The sequence below is a fragment of the Perca flavescens genome, chromosome 9, assembly GCF_004354835.1.
Source record: "Perca flavescens isolate YP-PL-M2 chromosome 9, PFLA_1.0, whole genome shotgun sequence".
In the NCBI taxonomy this organism is placed as follows: domain Eukaryota; kingdom Metazoa; phylum Chordata; class Actinopteri; order Perciformes; family Percidae; genus Perca; species Perca flavescens.
The window spans coordinates 8,851,579-8,876,534 of record NC_041339.1 but is presented as its reverse complement, the minus strand read 5'-3'; positions in this window follow the sequence as shown (position 1 = coordinate 8,876,534).

Below are 24,956 nucleotides of genomic sequence, written 5' to 3'. Positions count from 1 at the left end.
GTTTCCGAAAAACGGGTTTGCCTTGCCATTTTTTCGTTTGTAAATAATGCACATTTGCAACAAAATTACTTAATAAATGACTTTTTGAGCAGCAAACTTATCACGCGCACATTGATTACTATAAAACACCTGTTAAACAGCACAGGTAGTTTAGCAGGTTCATAATTAAGGACATTGTATGGGGGAATTTGTGATACTAAACTGCACGTAGAATCTTCCATAGGGAATTTGGGACACTAAACTGCACGTCTACCGGTTTATTGATCGAAGAACTATTGATTGACAATTACTAATATGGAAGTTAAATAAAATTCTACTATACTTTAAAGAGCATTTGTTTGTGATTATTTGTGTATTTGTTGTAATAACAGCTGGGTTAAACAGGTCTGTGCTCGAATTTCACCCTTCCGTTCCTTTCAAAGATACCAGATAAATTAATCAAATTAATTAAGATCTGTATTTTAAAGGGAACACCACCTATGAGATTGTTTCACAGTTCAGTTATTGGTCCCTGTTGCGTTTTATACAAGAGCAGAACCCAAATGCAGACATAAAAGCAAAGCCAGGTTTATTCAAACTGATTAAGTCAAAGTCCAGGTTTCCAGAAAGGGGAAAGCAAGTCCAGATTTCCAGAGAGGCGGACAGGTCTGGGGATCAGGACAGGCGAAAACACAAATAGCAAACAGGTAGCAAGTTTGGTCATGAGCGAAAGTAACTGTGATTGTCTTGACTACGATCTGACGCGGAGTGGAGGGTTGACTGGGTATATGTAGCAGAGGTTGATTGAGGTACATTTCTTTCTGAATGTCAACTGTCTCTTGGATGTTAATGAAGTCCAAACATTGCACATGTAGCTAATACAGTGGTCATTTGGTTCGTCCACTGACTGGTAACTATTTTGATAATTGATTATTAATTTGATAATGATTAGGTAAGCAAGAAAATGGCAAAAATTACCCAGTTTTATTTCTCAGTTTCAGTTTTTCTGCTTTTTTCTGCTTTATGTGACAATAAAGTGAATGTATTTGTGTTTGGGACTGTTGTTTGGACAAAACAAGCAATATAAAGACATCTTAGACTTTAGGATTTTGTTTACTATTTTCTCTAATCTCTAATTTTCTTTAATCATTTGGTCTATAAAGAAAATTTTGATAATTGATTATTAATTTGATAATGATTAGGTAAGCAAGAAAATGGCAAAAATTACCCAGTTTGATTTTAATTTAGTTTATTGCTGCTCTAAATATTCTATTTTGTTTGGGTTTGAAGTTTTCAATATAAAGACATATTCTTTGGATTTTATCCATTTTCTCTAATTCTATTTTTTCTTTTGTTATAAAGACCAAATTCTGTCTGATTAATTTATATTGCAGCTCTAAATATTCTATTATGGGTTTGACATGCTATTCAATTTATTCAATTTATTCTACTGTCTTCTAGAAGAGGGAATCCTTTGCTCCTCATGTTTCTTTCTCCTTTTTTTCCTGGTAGGGTTTTTGTGGGATTTTATTCTTCTTATCCTTTTAAAGGGTCAAATCACAGAGGGTGTCATTCTGTACAGATTTTTAAGCCCTTTGAGTTAGGTTTGGAGTAGTCCCCCAACAAATCATTACTATACGTAATATTTACTTTTTAATTTATTTCATACTCTGTATAATTCATTTTCTGACAGCTGTTATAGTTTTATTGCACCATACTTAGATCTGTATCCCTATAGTATTTATTTTAAACATGACCAATACATTTGTCATGCATAGTCAATCATTTCTCTCCTGGATGGCACACATGGATACAAAGTCACACTTTTCCATGTATCTTTAAGAGCAGACTGCGTGGGGGCGGGGTGGGAAGGAACTCATGTAGCTGTGGAGTTCCCTTCAAGGCCGCTAGGCGCGTCTCTGCTCCATGAAAGCTGCTGAGAGAGACTGAGGGCTGGAGGAGAGGAGGAGGAGGAGGTGAGGAGGAGGAGAAAGCAGAGAGAGAGGACGGTGTTTTATCAGCCAAGTGCAGCCTGAATCGTGAGGAGCGGACGATGGGGGGAAAAATACCACTATTGTTTATTTTTCTCAAACATCACCGTCATTAACATCTAGACCGGTGCGTGTCAAAAGACCCGGAGCGCTATGGTATTTGCTGTCTAGGAGAATACAATTGTAATTATAGTTGTGAATAAAAAACATTTGGGATTAACAGCGGACTTGGTTTTGGACTAAAGGGGTTTCCTTAATTTGTTGACGCGCGTGTGTAAATGTTGGACCGCATTTAACCTGAGTTTCTACCCTCTGGAGTGAAAAGTGCGCCAGCCTTATTTCCCAGGCTTCTTTCCAACGCTTGAGCGTCGGTATTTTTTTGGGGGGCTATGTGGCTTTTGGAAGGAATGCACCTTATCCTAACGGGACGTAACGCACAGAGGAATATTGTCTGAGGTGGAAAAAGCAGTGGACGGGATCCTACCTTACCGGTAAATACACATTCAGACTTTCATTCTGGAAGCTGCATACATTATGCTGTGGGCTTTGAGATTTCACCGGTAAATTTAAGCAACTGCGATGCAATGGCTTCATTTTCTTAGTTCATGATTTATTCAGCAGAATTTGTCACAGGAGGTGGTGGTGGTGGACAAGTTGAAGTGGATGTTGAGATAATTAATGCCCTTTTCTCCATATGACGTTATTCTGCTTAGTGAAATGGGTCAGAGATGAGAGTAACTGTGCATTGGACAGGTTGTTGAAAACATCCCCGTGCACAGCAGAAAGCAGCAGCTCCTCTGCTTCTGTCTGCCACTTTGGGCTCACTCTGTTCCAAGCGCATGGAAGCCCAGAGCTGCGCATTCTCACCCAGCAAGATACAAAATAGCCGGGTTCGAAAATAACGCTCTGGATGAAACGGCTGCTTGGTGAATTTGTTCTCAGAAATATTACCCTGCTCTAGAAATGTATGAGCTAACCGTCCGTCAGTGCGTGTTAATCAATTTTAACTCTCACTGCTCAGCATGCTCTTCTATTAATGAAAGAAAATCGTTTTTATTCATTCTTAATCGAAATTAACAATCTGAATTAGTAGGTTTTGCATATTGCTGCTGGAATTATATTTATTAAAAACTCTGCTGATTCCCTCTGCCTAATCAAATTAACGCAAACCTCCTCTCAGGCTGATTGCTGGGAGTCAGGATGGAGGGAAATTGAGAAGAACGGTGTGTGTGTGTGTGTGTGTGTGTGTGTGTCTGTCTGTCTGTCTGTGTGTTTGCGCGCGCGTGTGCGTATGGTGAATGGAGTCTCTCTATCCTTCCCTATCCAGGAGGAGGAGGAAAGTTGCGCCCCTCGGCCACTGCGGGGGCACCATCACCATATAAACTGGATGAATGCGGTATTTGTGTGTGCGAGCTCCAATGACTTGTCACACCAAAAATGAAGTAGAAGGAGACTTTGGATGCGATGTTGCCCTGGCAGATAGAGTCTTAGACATTACCCCATCACCTCTTACACCCATAGATACAGCAAGGATCAAGCTTTGATAGGGTGAGAAGTAGCTCATTTACAGAGATTTTAGTCATGGCTCCAGCTATGTGGGCATTAAATAATCGTCTTGCAGATTATCCTAATCAAGTCTGAGAGATCATGCATATTTTTTTGTTTCATAGAGGCTACTGTCAGCAGCTCAAAATATTTATGGGATCTCATGTGTTCAGATTTAGACCTAAATATCGTCAGGGGTGATGCAAGGGATTCTGGGTCTTCTATGTGATCTGCTTATGACATTTAATGAAGTTTCTAGATTTTTCACCCCTCTCTTCAGTCTCTCACTGCATTATTGTGTTCTCATCACATGGCAGCGTCCAGGGGTGTGTGTGTGTGTGTGTGTGTGTGTGTGTGTGTGTGTGGTGGTGGGGGGGGCAAGGCAGGCTCCCGTGGTTCACACCACTCAGTCCCAGGGGCTCTGATCTACATAGCTCAGCCCTGAAGGAAAACATCTACTCACCGCTCATCGTCTTTTCTCCCTTCTCGTACTGCTCCCCTGGTTTATCTACATCCTCCTCTCCTCCTCCTCCCCTAGGAGGGAGCTAGTTCGTAAATTATAGATTACTTGTTGACTCATGCTGTGGCCCTGTTGTTTCTGGAGAAAGGCCATCTCACTTTTTGGTTACCTGTTTTGTTTTGAAGGGTTCTGTATGAGAAGCTGGCCCTTGAAATTTGAAGTTGTGGTTTGAACTGCTTTAGTGCAGTGGTACGTAATGCCAATGGGACATTGGCTATACTCCATCAACTAATACAATTGAATAAGTAATTCACCCTTTCCAAGGTTAACAAAGATCTTACATTTTGTGCTCGAAACACAAATAAAGCTTGGTGTTTTTTGTGTGGAATAAAGCTTGATAAAGTGACCTGCATGCAACAGATTTTTTAGGGCCCTCAATAATGTATGTTACACAATGCTTTTACCTAGAGCTGCAATGATTAATCGGATAATCGATTAGTTTTAAACTATTGAATTAATCGCCAACTATTTTAAAAATTGTTTAATCTGTTAGAGGCATTTTTATGAGAAAAAGTAAAACTCTGATTCCAGCTTCTTAAATGTAAAAAAAGCTTCTTCCCTCCTCTATGACACTAAACTGAATATCTTTGTGGACTAAACAACACCCTTTTTTGACATTTTATAGACCAAACTAATAATTAATATCCATATATCCAACAGATTTAAAGACTATGAACAACACAAATTAAAGTGCAAGGTAACGGACAGCCGGCTGAAAAGAAAGACATACGGTGGAATTTCCAAGCGGCAACAGAGCAATCCCGGAAGTGGAAGGTCATGGATATAGACTAGTTGCAGCCCTACTTTTACCTTCAAAATTAAAATTTCCAAACGTATTAGGGAGGAGCCTTTAGGACGGGACAAGCATTAATGACATATAATATGATGTATTTGATCTTGAAATGTGGAAAAAGCAGCTATTTAAATCAGTTAATGACTGAGTGAAATACAACAGAGCATTTGTTCTGGATCAACTGTCGACAAAGCCAAATAAAACATTAATCTAATTTCAAGACTTAAAGTTACTTTTGCTACTTTGTTTAGGTATGACTTGTTAGAAAGAATATATCGTGTAGTATTACATTGAATTGTTGCTTGTCCATGGGTCAGCAGCTCAGACTGGATATGGATGCCGTCTAATTAGTACAGTAGAAGGTTGCTGGTTTCATCCCTGACAGTGTGAAGCGGAAATGATGTGGTATTGAATAAATGGTGTAAAAACACTGCTGAATATACCACATTTTGTTAAGCTCTAATTACACTGGAATCTGGCAACAAGGAAACGATTACAATTTTACATATGCATCTTTCTTTACTGAGACAGCAGAAAATAAATGAGATATTGACCGAGATACAGAGAGGGCACAAGTGATTTCACCCAGGTCATCTTTACTTTTAGAAGAAAGTAGTTCAGTGTTCTACTTGGTTTCCTCAGACATGTTGGAAATGTGTTTACTTCTTGCTTCTGATGAGAATCAAAAAGCTGTTCTTAAATACTGCTCTGGTTTTAGATAGATTACTGTTAGAATTTTGGAAATTATGTTTGCCCCCCCCCCAAAATAACATTGAATTACATATTAGAATTTAAATAACTATGACTATAATCTTAGATGGTCATATCTAAAATCTAACCTCAATGTGAATGCTGATGCTGCGCCATCGGAGTGTAAATGTGTGTGAGTGTTTATCTGATGAGCAGGTGGTGAATGGTTCCTGTACTATGTTAAAGCGCTTTGAGTAGTCGTTAAGACTAGTAAAGAGCTATATAAATACAGTCCATTTACAGTAACCAATACAAACTTATACAGGAAACTACATTTAGATGTCTAGATACGTACTGCTTTATTAGGGAACGTACAGTAAAGAGGGACTTGACAAATGGGGAAAATATAGTTTGATTATTACAAACAATGCTGTTCCAAACTAAAAACAGAAATGCCTGCTCAGCATCTATTCGGATGGAATTTGGAGGCAAAGTGATTCAAAAATCCTGTAAATTATTCACATTATGAAGTCCTTGTGCTGTGTTTAGTTCTCAGTTTACCATGCCTGAACCATGGTGCATTGCCTATTGGGTCCAGTTTGTTTAGGCTGATGAAAATATTGTCAATGGAACCCTGGTGATGATAAAAGACACCTCTAACAAAATGGACAAATAATAGGATTATGCAATTTTATGTTATATCCACCATCATACCGTGGTGGGGCTGGCCACCTTATTTCCTATTCATTTTCTACTAGCTGTCAATCTTTATGACAGGTGTGGTTATTGGGGCTTCTAATCTGCCAGGTTCATCACTTTGAATTATTCAATAAATGTGTGTTTTTAGACATTTGGCATCTTTATTAATGAGGTAGGCAGATATAAAGGCATACCTGAAGATTAGGGTTTGTAGGCTTGTTGTGTTCTTGATGGTATTGATGATGCACAGCACACTAAGAAGTCTGGTATCAGAAAAAATCAGTTAAACATCATAATTTCTTTTGCTTGGCAGATGTATAGAAAATGTGTGCCAGCTAAGACAGAGTACACAGTGTTCTTCTAAATACAACACTGGCACGGCCATTTTCACAGATGTATGGCTTTAGGTATACTGTCTTTGCAGCACACCCTTTGCACTAAAGAAAGCACTTGTACAACTTTTTTCTGTCTCTATGTAATTGCTTCCGGGCTAATTCTTAACAAAAACATTAATATTTTTAATAATGCAGGTTAAGGGTTCCTTGTACAATTTACAGCATTAGTTCTCTGAAAATCTTTAATATCCAAGCAAAATTGGTATTATAACTGAAATATCCCTAATCTAATAAGTAACTTATAAGTATAAGTATGAAATTGGGGCCTTGTGTACTACCCAGTCCTAGTATATTGTGATTTGCCATGTAATCATCTTAGTTGTCATTACTGTAGAGTCACAGATATTGATTGCAATTACTTTTCCCTTTAGTAAACTAACTCACCTTGCAAACTGTCTCATGCATGGAATCCCAACCTGAAACCCAAACCTAAATGGGAAAATATGGGTTTCGAATTTTGATAAACTGGCCACTTAAAGAAGACAAGAGGTGTGCATCCTCAGAGTCGATCAGACAGATACGTATACAGTATGTCTAGCTCATTCATTCATGAAAATCACAACCTCATCCTGTGGTTATTACAACTAGAAAAGTTACTATTTGCAACTGGATGCTTTGCAATGTGGGGAACCTATGAACAATAGTAACAATAGCATAAACAGTCCCTTGAAAAAAAAAACATAGCTATTCTCCTGCTTAAATAGTCATTCCAAAAATTGTCAACATTTCTGGCAGCACTTGGGATGTAGGATGGTGCACATAACTGCTCTGCTTACGCTGTTTCTTTTAATTATCAGAATGTTTTAGTTGCTTAGAATGAAAATAAAACAATTTGGATGCTTGTAATTTAAATAATGCAAATGTCTTTTTTGGAAAGAAAACAGGCTGTTTTACAAAATATATGAAAGAATGCAAGTCATTAGAGGTGATCATGTATGTAGATAGACAAGATGTAACAGGGGAGTCAGGATTCCACCAAAAGGTACATCCAAATAAGAAATTCAGAGATGGGGGACAGGGAGGTTGCTGCTAATGCTCTATAAAATAGACCACAGGGTGCACTGATACCTGCATGTTATCAGTGATGACAGACAGAGCTGATAAGAAACACAGCAAGCATAAGAGAAGATAGAACAGCATTTTGTACTATTTCTTTTGTACTATTTCAGCGTGGGAACCTTGTTTATCACAGGATTCTGCTGAAAACAACTTCATGTATTGAGAATTCAATTCAGCCGTGCAACATTTAAGGAGTCCAGGCCAGTTTTTTTAATGGTGGGAGGACAACAAGTTCAACCAATGAGTCCTCTAAACAATACAACGGTATAGGTTGTTTATAACCCTTGTGGTGTCCTTCGGGTCACAAGGGATTTATTCCTACTCTCTAATATGACCACAGGAGCGTTTTCGGTCCTCATATCTAAACGACAGAACGTAACAGTTGTGGTTTTAAACACTTCATTAACGATTTGAAACGGTCACAGTGTGGTTACATAAGCACAAAAACTACTTGGTTAGGGTGAGGCACCAAAACTACTTAGGTAAGTTTAGAAAAATATTATGGTTTGGGTTAAAATCATCTAGCTTTACATAACGTAGCTTCCAGTTACGCACATGACACAGAACGTGACGTTGTTCCGTAAAGTATAAAAAACATTTTACTTTTATTTCCAAAACGTGATTTTAATCCCCGGTCTCCTGGGTGAAACCACTGTTTAGTCTTAACTGCACGCTAGAATCCACAAGTACAGGAAAGGGAGAAATGAGGAGGAGTAGGTGGGGAATATGTGGAACAGAATGTTCTAATATTATTTTCCATTGGCTTGGGATCGGCATTTCTTCCTCTTATACTTCCATGCTGTAATTTTGTAGATCCACTGGCAGTGAGAACATCAGAGACATGGCTGGTAGCAGTAGATCATTTATTGAGTTGAAGGTAGGCTAAGTGTCACAATGCATTAAGTTCCTTTTTAACAATCAAATCAGTATTGGCTGAGCAAATAATTGTATTGATTCATTATATCTGTGCTATTTCTGAGAATTTAGTACTGGTTTCAGTGGAGAGTTTTAGTGTTATATTATAATGCAGAAAACCAACTAGCCTCTTGCTTTAATCTGTAATCTTCAACAAATCAACATACTGCTGCTAAACAGAGTACTCTGAGTAACTACGGTATAGCAAACATACTGCAAACACATGTCCACTATTAATGCATTATTAAAGTAGCGGATCTGATATCTTATGATGTAGTTGGTAGCTATATTGTTAAAAGCAAGTATTCTTAAAAGAGTGTGTTTGCTAGTTTTTTTCTTTCTTTTTTTTTAAAGGTTTGGTTTTAGTTTTTACAGTAGTTTTTTTAGTTTGTTTCTGTTAAGGTCAGGTATTGACTATATCTACGACATTCCACTTCCGGGATAGCTCCGTTGCCGACGGAAATTCTGCCGGATTTCACTTAATTTAGGTTCAAAACAACAATGGCAGACATGATAGATGGATTGTTTATCCAATCTCCTGCCAGGTTTTCTTTTTTAAAGTGCCTGCCCTTTTCCAGTTTCCAATGACAGCTTCACAGATGTTCTGTGTAACAAACCATTTGGCTCGTCAAGTTAGTATGTCACACGAGTTGACTGAAAATTCACGCTGTCTCCTTTTTTTGGTAGGGAAATATTATAGCAAAAAAAATTTGATGAGCATCCATCACCCTAGTTTTTGCGGAGTGTCCCGCACTGTTGCCAGTAGTCAACCCTCTTTGACTTTTTTTCAAGCAAACTCAAGTCAAGAAAGCACACACAGAAGGCTCTTATCATTTTTCATCTCTATCTTATCCAATCATTTCAATACACAACAGGGCTGTCAAAACCTGACAAAAATGACATTCAAATGTTCCTTAAAAAATTATTTGAATATCTATTTTTGCACATTATGTCCATAGGGCAAACATACAACTAGATACGTAACTACTGCTTGTTTCCTCCACTTCCCCAACGCAGGGGGGAATTCTTTGTCAAGAAAACCATGACAGCTCAGGGGATGGAGAAGCTAGCTAGCTATCTCCTGGCATCCTCTGTCGTCCCGACTTGGAGGAAGCAGAGGGACTATAGGCTCTGCGCAGCCGCTGGCTGATTTGGGCAAACGCTTTGTCTGTCTATCATTTTGCGCAGCCGCTGGCTGATTTGGGCAAACGCTTTGTCTGTCTATCATCCTGTATGTATCATAAATTAATGCCTCTGGCTGGCATGGAGAGTTACTTTGTTTCACTTAGGCGCAGAACGTACTTGCTAGTTGGCTATTGACTGTCTTTGCAGTTGTGTTCAAGTGCAACCTTTTGGCCAAGACCAGAGGTGTCAAGTAACGAAGTACAAATACTTTTTTACCTTGCTTAAGTAGAAATTTTGGGTATCTATACTTTACTGGAGTAATTATTTTACAGCATACTTTTTGCTTCTACTTATATTTTCACGCAATTATCTGTACTTTCTACTCCTTACATATTTTAAAAATAGCCTTGTTACTCCTATTTCAATTTGGCTTGTTTTCATTCCGGCTTGTCATCGTTCAAAAAAACACACACACACACAAAAAACCTATAAATTGCGCCATCCGGAGAGAGTGAATTTGACTGTGGTTGGATGAGAAGTATAAACATATACCATTCCGACACACTATTGGTTTGTACTCAATCCATCGCACCTGCACAGACCCGGTGCTAATACGGCACTGGTGCCTTAACGACCGTTAACTACCGGACCAAATAGCAACGCAGATTTCGGTGCCTTATTAGGTGCCACTTAAATGACTGCGCTTAAGCGCTGATTCTGATGATTCTGATGATTCTGATGATTCTGATGCTCCGAAAACGGACGTTAGAGGGAACTGAAACATTGCCGCACGGGACGCTAGTTAACACTACACTTAGCAGCAGGTAACGTTAGCAGCTGGAGTAAACAGGGTTAAAATGCTGACAGCTAAACAGTGTAAAAGTGTGTCTGTATTTCACTGGAGAGGATTGTAACACCAGACTGTAGCTGCCGTTGTCTGAAAAACACAGACTCAGAGATGTGTCACTTTTTTCAGCCCTTCTGAGTTCGTACGTATGATTTTAATATAACATTATTATAGTCATTATAGCCTTTAGAAAAAATGTTTTTTTTGTGGAGGTGGGGTAGTGGACTATAGGCCCCTGTGGGGCGGGCTAAGCTTTTGTTCTTAATAGCATTTTTTCCCTTTACATTACTTTTACTTTTATACTTTAAGTAGTTTTGAAACCAGTACTTTTACACTTTTACTTAAGTAAAAAGCTTGAGTTGATACTTCAACTTCTACAGAAGTATTTTCAAACCCTATTATCTATACTTCTACTTGAGTAATGAATGTGAATACTTTTTACACCTCTGGCCGAGACACAGGCACAGACACAGAGTCGGGCTTCATCGCCACTAGTTCTTTTATGTCTGCCTAGTGCGGCAGATATAGGGATTACCTTCACATTAGATAATTCTACAAAACATGAATGTACATATATGAATGTAGAAAAAATAATACATCTTACTTTCATAGAGGACTTCTGAGTTTGTGTTCATTCTCAGGTGTGTAAAATCTTTGTTTACTTAAAAACACAGCCACTGTGTACTTTCTTGACAAGTGAAATTATGTAGATGTAAAAGTTATTACTGTCTAGGTAGCAAAGGAGGAAGTGGTAACTTACCATTGCAAACATCTACGGGAGAAGGTTGCAGTGGATGTTGGGTCCACAAAGTAGGGCTTTACTAACATTTTGTTTTCTTTAATTATTTGATTCACTTGATTTACTTATTCTTTTGTTTTGTCAATAAAATAAAATATTAAAATCACAAATTCCCAAATCCAAGGTGAAGTCTTAAAATTTCTTTTTCTGACAAACAGTCAGATGGTTTCTTATTACATACCAGGCAGAAAAGCAGCAAATTCATTAACTGTAGAAGATTTTACCAGAGATTGTTTTCCAATTTGACTTTAAAATTACCAAATTATTATCAAAATAGTTGCTGATTAATTTTCTGGTATCATGGAACACCGGTTTACATTCAGTCAACATTCCATCCATTTCCATCCATGCTAATCTTTCCCTAACCTTAACCAAGTTTTAGTACTAAATACCTTAACTATACTGCAGTTTTCATTTTCAGTTCACATTTGCTGATATTCTATAAAAAAATAATCAAAAATGTTTGATTGAGCATAATGTTCCAAGTGTCACCCACTGACAAAAATATTCTACACATCAATGACACATTGATAGTGTCCAGCCTGTATTCAGATAGGATAACCAAGCAAGCACATATATAGCAAATTGTCTGGTCTATAGACAGTCAGATTACATTCATTTGAATAGAGGGTATTATGCAAGGGCCTAAAGGATTTTGATTATTGACGATCCAAGGACATGTCAAGGCGTAATTGTCCGTTACATTACAACAAAATAAATGTGGTGCATGTTGAAGCCTATTGGACTATAATTTAGTAGGTCTTATGATTAGCTTATTGTCACCAAATTCATCTGCCATAGCTCTTGTTATTGGGTTATGAGAGCATTTGGCTGTCATGCTGAGATGACTGAGTACAGAATATAGTGCCATGGTGAAAGCTATGAATCACTGGCTGTGGTGTTTTTTTTCCCTTCCAAATGTAATCACTATGATTGACAATTCACATTGAAGGATTTACATAAGTGCTAAATAATATAATCAGATACGTTGTCCGGGTTACATGCTCCAGAGTATAAAAGAACCACAGGAAGAACGTTAAGTAGCAGAGGCCACTTTTGAAATTATTTCAGGATCATTATGTGACAAGGAAGAATACCAGGACCCACTGTGCATTTTTAGTTTGATGAATGAAGAATACTTGTATGGTGTACATGGGAAGGCAGGTAGTCTAATATACAAGGAGATGACAGCTTCGTGCCCCCTCTTCTGTGTCTTGTGTACGTCCCTCAGAGTGTCACTTTTAAAGGCTTCACATCTTTTCACACATTTGTGTCTGCTGAAAGCTCACCTGAGGATGGAGCTAAAAAGAACGGACTGTGCTGGCAGGCTAATAGGGCTGTTAAGGTTACATGGCCAGGGAGTGTGACTCAGTGTGTGTGTGTGTTTGTTTACATGGCTAGGGAGTGTGACTGTGTATGTGTGTGTTGATTTGTCTATGTGTAGGCAAGCATTGCAGGAATAGAGGTTCCTTAAAAACAACACAAGTACAAGTGGAGCAGCATTAATAGACAGTTCCGCTTCTATGAGACAAAGCTGCCAAGTCTTCTCTTCATGTAGCAGGAATCCATTTGTGTTTAATGCAATTAGGGTCATTCATAATACCTTGTATTATATATTTTTTTCCATGTTCATTGTCTTTAAGATTTACTATTTAAGTTTTAATATTTTTAGCCCATATTGCATCAAAATGTGTGATGTCTGGTGAGGATAAAGAAAAAACAGGATATGTTTTTCAGTTTGTTTGATGCCACAGTTTTGCTTTTGTCTCAATGTCCTGTATGGGCAGGACATGGTATTATTGGATCGTTGTAAAAACACCCAAAAAATAATAACATAAAACATGAGTCACGTTTGCTACATTCCACCAGATTTTTAATAAAATCATTTTTACGTTTTGAACGAGGTTCACCCAGGCTCAAACTTCTTTCATCTTTATTTTACCATATGATGCAGTATTCACAATCATTTTATTCCTTATGTACCTCCTGTTTACATGTGACTTAATGTTGAACAGATTTTTAGTTTGATTTATCAACTCTGCTGTTTTGTTGTAGTACAAGCAACATGCTGCTTTAGGGGCCATAATTTTAAACTCTAATCTATTTTAAAGTCTGTTGGCCAAATTGCCTGGGCATTCAAACCTCTCTAGCTCTGGCTTTCAAAATGGACAAACCCATTCTTGGGCTCTTCACATGAGAAAACTTCAAAGTCCTTAATGAGGCTATTTAGAATTCACACTTTTAATCCAAAAGTTATATAAAATGACAACAAAATCATGAAAACAAAACTCAGACTGTAGGCCCAGCCGTCGCAGTCCCTCCAAAGCCTCTGGCCTCTTTAGGCTCCCTGTGTGATGTGTGTGTGAGCTTTCTGGAGGCAGCACAGTACTCACCTGTGCCTTTGTCCTGAAAGGATCCATCTCGCGCTGAGCCAGTGTGGTGGCGAGGAAAGCCGGTTTCACGCCAAATGGGAAGGGAAAGCTCAGCTCTACCACCACCCACACAGATAACCCCGGATGCTTTCTGCTTTATCCATGCTACGGTACTCTTGGCACCAGCCTGCTTAGTATGGACGCCTACTGACAAGACTCTGTGACTTAGAGAAAATATCCATGCATCGATTCTGCTCAGTTTAGATGATGGAATAGAATATAGTGCAGGCAGATTAGCGCTTAATGCATTCATCCTTCGTGTGAGGTTATTAGGTTGCTCCTGTTGATGTAGCAACCACATTTAAAAGAAGGTGTGTGTATGTGTGTGTGTGTGTGTGTGTGTGCTGAATTGATGCTCAATCTAGCGCTTCTGTCACAGCCAGTTATATAAGCTTGTATTGTTTATTTTGGTGTCTTGTTTTTATTACTAATAAAATAATAATAATAATCGCCCTACTTTGATTTTGAGTAGATTGTGCAACCCTTTATACTGCAAGCCAGAGGAGCAAGGAAAGGACAGGCAAAAAAAGAGGAGGTGGATGAGAAGAAGGTGAGAGGATGAGGAGCAGAACAGGGGGAAAAGTGAGCTGACACGTCTTCTCGGTACTCATATAGCCTACTGCTCCCTGGGCTGTGTCTGAGGCTCTATGCTGGAATCTAACTCATTGGAGCCAAGGGCACACAGCAAAATGATCCACACTGACAGGCCAGAACACAGGCTTCAATCTCTGGTCAACAGCCTGAACAACAGTCAACCTGCCTCCTCCACGAGCAGGCAGCCTCAAGACGGACAGCTAATAGTCAATATGTGTCAACAATGCGCACAAAGGCACTTACTGGAAAAGAGAGAGGTCTTATAAGAGTATACAGCTTATGCTATTTACTTTTGTTATTAGCAAGTTAACATGTATTACTTTTTTGTTACTTTCTTGTTTGTTTTTCATCTTACCATAACAGTATTTGTCTAAAACAAAAAGATGTTTCGATTAAGATTTGTGTAAATTGGACCAAAATTGAATAATTTTTGGTGTGAATTCAGGATTCATTATTATTAATATTATTATAATTATTGTTGTTGGTATGTGGGTGGCTGCCAATAGGAAGGTTGGTGGTTTGATCTCTGGCCTTGCAGTTCCATGTTGAAGTGTCCTTGGGCAAGACACTGAACCCCAAGTTTCACCTGATGCTATATAAATACAGTCCATTTACATTATTATTATTACTATTTAATAGTTGACTGTAGAGATAAACCGGAATCATAGGGAGATAGGAAGGGATATCATATGCAGCAAACCCAATCAGGATTGAACAGTGGGTGATGCAAAGAAACATGCAAAGAAAACCTGGATGATCTGATTCCCCCATCAACACAGGATGACATTATTTGTCAGTGCCTTCCAAAACTCATTCTAATTTACTGTAAGCCAAAACTGTTTATTATCAGAAATGACCCAAAGAAAATAATATAGGTACAGTCATGTGAAAAAATTAGGACACCCATGCTAAAGTTGACTAAAAAGAGGAATAAAAAAAAATCATCTTTTGGAAATCGATCTTAATGCCTTAATTTAATGAAATAGGAAAAATCCGACCTTTAAAGACACCAATTTTGTTTGTGAATGAATAATGTATCGTAAATAAATAAATGTTCTTCCTTAAAATACAGGGGGCATAAGTAAGTACATAAGTAAGTACACCCCATAGAGGCAGGCAGATTTTTATTTTTAAAGGACAGTTATTTCATGGATCCAATTAAATTTTCAATTCAATTTTATTTATAGTATCAAATCATAACAGAGTTATCTCGAGACACTTTACAGATAGAGTAGGTCTAGACCACAAACAATTACAGTAATTCCCTCAAGAGCACGCATTAGCAGTAGCTATTGCGACAGTGGCAAGGAAAAACTTCCTTTTAGGAAGAAACCTCGGCAGACCCAGACTCTTGGTAGGCGGTGTCTGACAGGGCCAGTTGGGGGTGTGATGAACAGTGGCAAATAATAGTCACATTAAAGATAATGGAACAGTGACTTCGAAGGTCATCGTGGAAGTTTATGTCATAGCAGGGCACATCGTGTCATACTGAGTAGTGCAGTCTCCTATACCGGATCCTGACTACTCTGTGTGTATGAACATCACAGCAGGGCGTTGCGGGATGTAACGTGGCACTGCAGAGCATGGGTGGATGCGGCGGATGCAGCAGGACGCAGCTGGATGCAGCAGGACGCAGCTGGATGCAGCAGGACGCAGCACGATGCGGCCGGGAATTGCAGAGAATCGCAGAGCTATGCTCTGCGATTCTTTGCAAGAAGAAACATAAGGACTCCGGGGAGTAAACTCCCCAGAGCTAGGTTAGTAACAAGCATTTCTGGGACAGGATGCATACAAAAGTAACAAGTAGAGATGAGAGAGCAGCTCAGTGTGTCATAGGAAGGAAGGATCTTCCCCAGCAGTCTAGAATTATAATAGCATAACTAAGAGAGGCAGGTTAAAGAGAGGTGCCTGGTCGGGCTAGAACTCTCCCCAACCGGATCGGGCTGTACATCGGTCGGGATCGGGATCCAGGATACTATGCACCCTTGGCCTTTGGAATTAAAATAGCCCCGCATCATCAAATACCCTTCACCATACCTAGAGATTGGCATGGTTTTATTTCAGTTAGCCTAATAGCTGGTTTGATTTGCACTGAGAGATGATTTTGCCAATCTCTAGGTAAAAATAAAAATCTGCCTGCCTCTATGGGAATTTAACATAGGGGTGTACTTACTTATGCCCCCTGTATTTTAAGGAAGAACATTTATTTATTTACGATACATTATTCATTCACAAAGAAAACTGGTGTCCTTAAAGATTGGATTTTTCCTAAGTTTTTTTAATTAAGGCATTAAGATCAATTTGTAAAAGATGATTTTTTTATTCCTCTTTTTAGTCAACTTTAGCATGGGTGTCCTAATTTTTTCACATGACTGTATAGGTATAGTCTAAGGACCCGATGGCTGATTTCTGATAAAACATATATCCAAATCAAGAAGCAATGAGTTGAAGGTAAAACTATCAATATTACAGGCTACAAAGAATGTTATTTTAAATGGGTGTGCTACTTCGGTGTGTTGCAAGTGTCCTTATGCTGCTTGCCACCCTACTGCACAGTGACTTCAATACTGTTTACTCTAGTCACAATAAGTGCTTGTTGAATGTGGATGGCGGCCGTGCCATACAGTATGTTTGTGTGCGTTTGTGAGAGACAGATAACAGACAAATTTAAATGTGTGTTACTTAAATGTGTTGCCTTAAGCTACAGTAACTCAATACCTTTTTCTTTTATGTCGCTCCTACAGTTTTGACCTGCAGCTGTGTAGTTACTGTAGACTGTATGTTCCAGCCAAGATGATTCGCATTGTGCTACTTTACTAAGTATTTATTGTTCAGTTTTGTCCGTTATTACTGCTTCAGTCTGCTTGTTTTACCTCCTCTAGACATTGCTTGTTACCCTCTTTTTCTGTAGATATTCAAACATGAACAAGCCTATTGAGTGTGTTTACTTTAGTAGACAGCTGTTGGGTTTTTGCCTCTGCATGTACTTTATATGCTGATTGAATCCCAGTTCTGATCCTGATAACGATGTTCTTGTCTGGCGATGGGGTTTGGTTGGACCACACAGAAAACATTTGGAAGTCTATATACAAAATATTAGTAACTTATGATTGAAGTGTCCAGGAGCCAACAGCATCCTGCACACTGAGGAGATTGTAGCTGGATTATTGAAGCCTAGTAAACTTCCCTTTATGGATACAGATGTAATTGTACAACTATGATGTGAAACTATTTACACACACACACACACACACACACACACACACACACACACACACACACACACACACACACACACACACACACACACACACACACACACACACACACACACACACACAAACACACATCATATTCTCAGGCTGACTGGTTCTCTCAGACCAACGAGAGGTTGAAGCTGGACTGACCTGCAAGCTAAGCACATCCCTCAAATAGTCATAAGCACCTCTTCAATAAATCCCTCCCACAAGCCCTGCGTTTGTGTGTGTGTGTGTGTGTGTGTGTGCGCGCGTGCGCATGTATGTGTGTGAGTGTGTGTGTGCATGTATCATAGAGGTGAAATGAGATGCTTAAAACAGGACAGACAAAGGGATGGAGGGATGGCTAAAATGCTGTGATGTGAGGATTTATCACACAACGGTGGCGAGTGGAGAGATGGATAGATGGATGATGGGAAATAGGAGGAGGATATGGATGAGACTGACTAAAGCGCAGGCTGATGGAGTGTTTAGCTGGATGACTGACTAAGCCATAAGTCTCCTGTGAGCCCTTATGCTCTCTCTCTCTCTGTTCTATCCCCCTCTCGGCCTCTCTTTAAAATAACACTATGTTCTGTGTGGTGACAAGCCAGGATGAAATGATTGGCCCTTAGTTTCCCCCCGACTGCCCTCTCAGATAATCACTACACCTACTGGCTGCCTCCACATGCTGACTCTACTTTATTAAAGCAGTCTCTCAATATGTTGTGTTACTGTGGTTAAGTTTCACTGCTTTGACTTGGATGGGTTTGAAAACTGCAACAGTGTAGTTACTTAAATCTTTGTGTCATAAATGTATAGGTCTGGTCAGTCACTCAATCAGGGCTAAGACAATTAACTCATCTATACCTGGACACTATTTAACCTTAATATTTGATGCTGGAGTTAGACCCACAACCTAGGGGAGGAAGAAATGGAAATTATAATTTCCTGTAACAAAAACTCAAACAAAATCTGGAAGACACACTGCCGTAATGTTTTGATGCAAATGCTCTCATTCTCAAATATCAGTACAAAACATATTCCATAGCCACTTAAAAAAAGAAAAAAAATCTATGACCTTCAAATCCCAAATTTAAAGCTGCATTTAAGCTTCAAAACTTGTGTGCAACTTTAACATACTGATTACCATTAACTCTGGATTGAACATCATGAAAAACACATGGTTCTTCTTTTGTAATATCAAATGTGTAAGTTATTTTGTACTATAGAATTTCCAAAGAGATTAGGCTGAAATATTGAACTCCTAGTGTCCCACATTCAAAAAACATTGTTGCACCTGTTGTACTACAGGACTATTGCAAATCTGGAGATTTGTATCTGGTAGAACAGTGGTTGCACAAAAGTATGTCAGTGAGAACCTATATTCAGATCTTCCATGTGCTCCCCATGGGTTTAAGTTCTAGTTAGGGTACGGGTTTGTTTTGTGTCTCTAAGTGTGTTTCTGAATTCATGATGAGGATTGCTGTCACTGACTTCACATGCAACATCTGGCTGCTTGTTACTGAGCTGTGAGTCGGGTCTTGGTGGAAATGCATGTGGATGCTGCAGTGTTTAACTTTAATATGTCATAAGTACAAACCCTGCTAAAGGCTACTGGGGAACTGTGACTTTTTAGACTTATGCAACAAGACTTAATTAGAAGCGTTTTGAAAGTCTAGGCTTTTGTTCCATTACAATGTTCTGCAAATCATTTCGAAAAACAATAAGTGCTGACTTTGAATGCCCTCATATATACTGTAGCTTTAAAGTTATAAAATATATCTTTTCACTACGGCTCCACTGCAAAAGCTTCAGAAGCAGATCGACAATTCTTTGGCAGACCCATTTAAAATGGGAAACTGCAAGGACCTATTGTTTTTGTAAGGATTATTATTTTTCCGAGTCTTTCGTTGTATTTTTGAGGGGGTTAGAATGCACGAAAACTCACAAGAATTTGCACACGTCACAACTGGTGAAATTTGCAAAGATTCAAAAAATTACACATATCCACCGCTAGGTGGCGCTATAAAAAAAACACGTTTGGCCCTATAACTCATTGCACATTCAAAAACCATATATCTTCGCGTTCCCTGGATCCAGCTGAATCTCGTGATATAGGCCATGCCAATTTCCGCCTAGACTTTTATGCTTGAAAAATCGTGATTTATCAAGAACCTACTTTGCCGAACTCCTCCTAGACCTTGCGACCAATATGCACAAAACTTGGCATCTCCAGACTGAATCCAGATCTTAATTAATTTGATTACTTTATCTAGTATTCTTTAAAGGAATAAAAGGAAGGGGTGAATTCGAGCACTGACCTGTGTTTAACCAGCAATTATTACAATAAGTACACAAATAATCACAAACAACTGCTAATTAAAGTATAGTAGAATTTATTAACTTCAAAATCATCAATGGCTGATCAATAATTCTTCGATCAAATAAAACCAATATATCTTTTTTTAATCTACAACAAAGAAAAACAAACCAGCATGTGGGGAGACACCGTGTGTGTCTGTGTGTGTGTGTGTGTGTGTGTGAGAGAGAGAGAGTGTGCAAGGAGGAGGGGGTGACGCAACCCGGGGGTTGCTCGATCTCGTCCAGATTAGCCGTTAGCTCATTGAAGCTAGGCTATGTGTTAGCTGCACAAAAGCTATTTAACCTCAAGAGGGCAATAGTGGGCTGCGTTGCAACGCCACATGACTAAGCTAGTCAGTTAGCTCTCAGACTAACGTGTGGTTAACAAATAGACACACACTAGCTATTTTGATATTTACGTCAACCTGAAGGAGGCAGCTCCCAGCGGCCAAACCACATGGCAAACTTAGTGATATCCGCTTTATTTGAAGGTTATTGAAATGGTGAGGTCAAAGACTGGCCCGCCAGCTGGAGATCTACGAGCATTCAATACATAGTAAAATAACGGCAGCTGATAACAATGGAATGAGTGAGAGGCAACAAAGCCGCTACCTTACCCGTAACGCAGCAGAGCAACAGACACGGAGTGAGCGACGCGGAAGTATGACGCACTTCCGTCACCAACGAGCAAGAGAGGGCGGCAGGGGAAAACTAGCTGTTTTTATACGGGGCCCTGCAGCCGTGATTGGCCAAAAGAGCGCCCGGTAGTTAGGAGTTCAACTCATACTGCTACAGCTGCAACTCCCCCTCCTCGGCCTGAGCCTCTAGGAATTTGTGTATTAATATGACTGGGAGGAGCAGTGTTGGTCAAGTTACTTGGAAATAGTAATTAGTTACTGATTACTTCTCCAAGAAAGTAATCCAGTTACGTTACTGATTACTTATTTTCAAAAGTAATTAGTTATTCAAAAACCCTATGAGTGACTGAGGTAGAGATGGAGTGACCCTGCCCGGGGCCCCCGTCTGGAGCCAGGCCCAGATGGCGGGCTCGTCAGCGAGCGTGTGGTGGCCGGGTTTGCCATGGAGTCCGGCCGGGCACAGCCCGAAAAAGCCACGTGGCTCCCATCTCTCCAGCCCATGGGTCCACCACCTGTGGGAGGAAGCGCTGGGTTCGGGTGCGCTGCCACATGGGTGGCAGTGAAGGTCAGGGGCCTCGACGGACCAGACCCGGGCAGCAGACGCTGGCTCCAGGGATGTGGAACGTCACCTTTCTGTGGGGGAAGGAGCCGGAACTGGTGCGGGAGTTGGAGCGCTACCGGTTAGATCTGGTGGGGCAAAGTCTCGGTTCTGGAACCATACTCCTGGATAGGGGTTGGACTCTTTTCTTCTCCGGAGTTGCCCAGGGTGTGAGGCGCCGGGCGGGTGTGGGGATACTCACAAGCCCCCGGTTGAGCGCCGCTACGTTGGAGTTTACCCCGGTGGACAAGAGGGTCACCTCCCTATGCCTGCGGGTTGTAGGGGGATAACTCTGACTGTTGTTTGTGCATATGCACCAAACAAGAGTTCGGAGTATTCGGCCTTCTTGGAGACCTTGACTGAAGTCCTGCTCCAGTGGTGGACTCCATTGTTCTGCTGGGGGACTTCAACGCGCACGTGGGCAATGATGGAGACACATGGAGAGGCGTGATTGGGAGGAACGGCCTCCCTGATCTAAACCAGAGTGGTTGTTTGTTGTTGGACTTCTTTGCTAGTCATGGATTGTCTATAACAAACACCGTGTTCGAACATAGGGATGCTCATAAGTGTACTTGGTACCAGAGCACCCTAAGCCAAAGGTCAATGATCGATTTTATAATCGTTTCATCGGATCTGAGGCCATATGTTTTGGACACTCGGGTGAAGAGAGGGTCGGAGCTGTCAACCGATCACCATCTGGTGGTGAGTTGGATTAGGGGGTGGGGGAAGACTCTGGACAGACCTGGTAAGCACAAACGGGTAGTGCGGGTAAATTGGGAACGTCTGGAGGAGGCCCCTGTCCAACAGACTTTCAACTCACACCTCCGGCGGAGCTTTTCGTGCATCCCTGTGGGGGCGGGGGGCATTGAACCCGAGTGGACAATGTTCAAAGTTTCCATTGCTGAAGCTGCGGCGAGGAGCTGTGGTCTTAGGGTCTTAGGTGCCTCAAGGGGCGGTAACCCACGAACACCGTGGTGGACACCGGTGGTCAGGGAAGCCGTACGACTGAAGAAGGAGTCTTTCCGGGATATGTTATCCCAGAGGACTCCGGAGGCAGTTGCAGGGTACCGAAGGGCCCGAAGGGCTGCAGCCTCTGCCGTGAAAGAGGCAAAGCAATGGGTGTTGGAGAAGTTTGGAGAAGACATGGAGAAGGACTTTCGGTCGGCACCAAGGTGCTTCTGGAAAACTGTTCGCCACCTAAGGAGGGGGAAGCGGGGAACCATTCAAGCTGTGTACAGTAAGGATGGGACACTGTTGACCTCAACTGAGGAGGTAATAGGGCGGTGGAAGGAGCACTTTGAGGAACTCCTGAATCCGACTAATACGCCCTCTATGTTAGAGACAGAGCTGGAGGATGATGGGGGATCGTTGTCAATTTCCCAGGCGGAAGTCACTGATGTAATCAAACAACTCCACAGTGGCAAACCCCCAGGGATTGATGAGATCCGTCCAGAAATACTCAAGGCTCTGGGTGTGGAGGGGCTGTCCTGGTTGACACGCCTCTTCAACATTGCGTGGAAGTCTGGGACAGTGCCAAAGGAGCGGCAGACCGGGGTGGTGGTTCCCCTTTTTAAAAAGGGGGACCAGAGGGTGTGTGCATTACAGGGGTATCACACTTCTCAGCCTCCCTGGTAAAGTCTACTCCAAGTTTGTAATATTTATGGACAGGATATCAAGGCATAGTCTGGGTGGGGAGGGGTTGCAGTTCGGTGGGCTGGGAATCTCATCGCTGCTTTTTGCAGATGATGTGGTCCTGATGGCATCATCGGCCTGTGACCTTCAGCACTCACTGGATTGGTGTGAAGCGGCTGGGATGAGGATCAGCACCTCTAAATCTGAGGCCATGGTTCTCAGCAGGAAACCGATGGAGTGCCTACTCCAGGTAGGGAATGAGTCCTTACCCCAAGTGAAGGAGTTCAAGTACCTTGGGGTTTTGTTCGCGAGTGAGGGACAATGGAGTGGGAGATTGGTCGGAGAATCGGCGCAGCGGGTGCGGTATTACATTCAGTTTATCGCACCGTTGTGACGAAAAGAGAGCTGAGCCAGAAGGCAAAGCTCTCGATCTACCGGTCAGTTTTCATTCCTACCCTATGGCCACCTATGGTCATGAAGGCTGGGTCTTGACCAAAAGAACGAGATCCAGGGTACAAGTGGCCGAAATGGGTTTCCTCAGGAGGGTGGCTGGCGTCTCCCTTAGAGATAGGGTGAGAAGCTCAGTCATCCGTGAGGAGCTCGCGTCGAAAGGAGCCAGTTGAGGTGGTTCGGGCAAGGATGCCCCCTGGGTGCCTCCCTAGGGAGGTGTTCCAGGCACGTCCAGCTAGGAGGAGGCCTCGGGGAAGACCCAGGACTAGGTGGAGGGATTATATCTCCAACTTGGCCTGGGAACGCCTCGGGATCCCCCAGTCGGAGCTGGTTAATGTGGCTCTGGAAAGGGAAGTTTGGGGTACCCTGCTGGAGCTGCTCCCCACGCGACCCGTCACCGGATAAGCGGACGAAGATGGATGGATGGATTAGTTACTTTACTAAGTTACTTTTCAAAAACATGCGTCGGAACGATTCAGAGTCAACAGTGGAAATTGGCAGCATGTCCTCGACAATATAGCCAGCGACGAGCTTCTTCAGTTCAGCGGCACTAAGTCCTGTCGCTTTTCAATCTATTTTCACCTGTTTAGCAGGAGCGGGGCCCTCGGAGGTTCGCCCGGTGGAATTGGATGTAGGTGCTTGCTCAGATTTGAGGTGGAATTTTTCACTGTTTTGATTCCAATTAGGTGTGGCAGTGGGAATAAGAAAAGAGAAACATCAAATATGAAACTCAAAATGTGAAATGGAAAAGCTTAAAGCGAAATACTTAAATTAAAATCTCAAATAGAAAAAAATATAGCATTTTATTTTAGCCTTTGCACTATAATTTTCTATTTTCAATTTTAACTTTTGAATTTTACATTTGGCAATTGCCCTTTGACATTACGAGATTCACCTTTTCCATTTCAATTTAGCAGTTGGCATTTCAAAAGCATATTTAAATGAGGCAGCAGGGGGAGCTGACTGCTGGGCAGCACACTGTCTGCAACCTGAAAACGGCGACAACAGAGCAAGTTGAGGGAGCAGCATAGATGGATTACAGCATGGGCAAAGTGGGCATGTGCCCAGAGCGCCGACGCTCCAGGGGGGCCCCTAACGATCTGATAAATTGAAAGTTACTATCATTGTGCGACGCCAAGAATGAATTCACGGTATGATCAGAGCTGCCACTTGTCAACAGGCAAACCGGCTGTGAGGGGGGGGCCCTAACAAACATTACTCCACAGCAATGGCTCAAAATGTTGCAACCACAGTGACTGCAACCCCCCTCCCCCTTAAACAAGCAAATTACTTTTTGCAATGACATCTCAGTTGGAAACCTCCCCAAGGGGGGCCCATGGCATTCCCTAGAAGCATGATAACCAAACTTTTGAATTGATTTAGCTAAGTCAAACGAAAATAAAAAGGAATTATCTTTCTGGGAGTGAAAAAGGGAAGAGAAAAAATTAGGATGATGAGAAAAGAAAGCAAGACAGTGGTAAGTAGAGCAGATAATGAAGATAACAGTAATTGTTATTTAGCCTTAACTAAATGGGGGAGACACTTTAATAACTTTAGCTAGCTAGCATTAACATTAGACTTTTTATTCCTTAACGTTTTTGTTAACTAGTTAACCTAGCAAGCAGTCTGCAGCTATGCTTGCTAGGTCCCCAGGG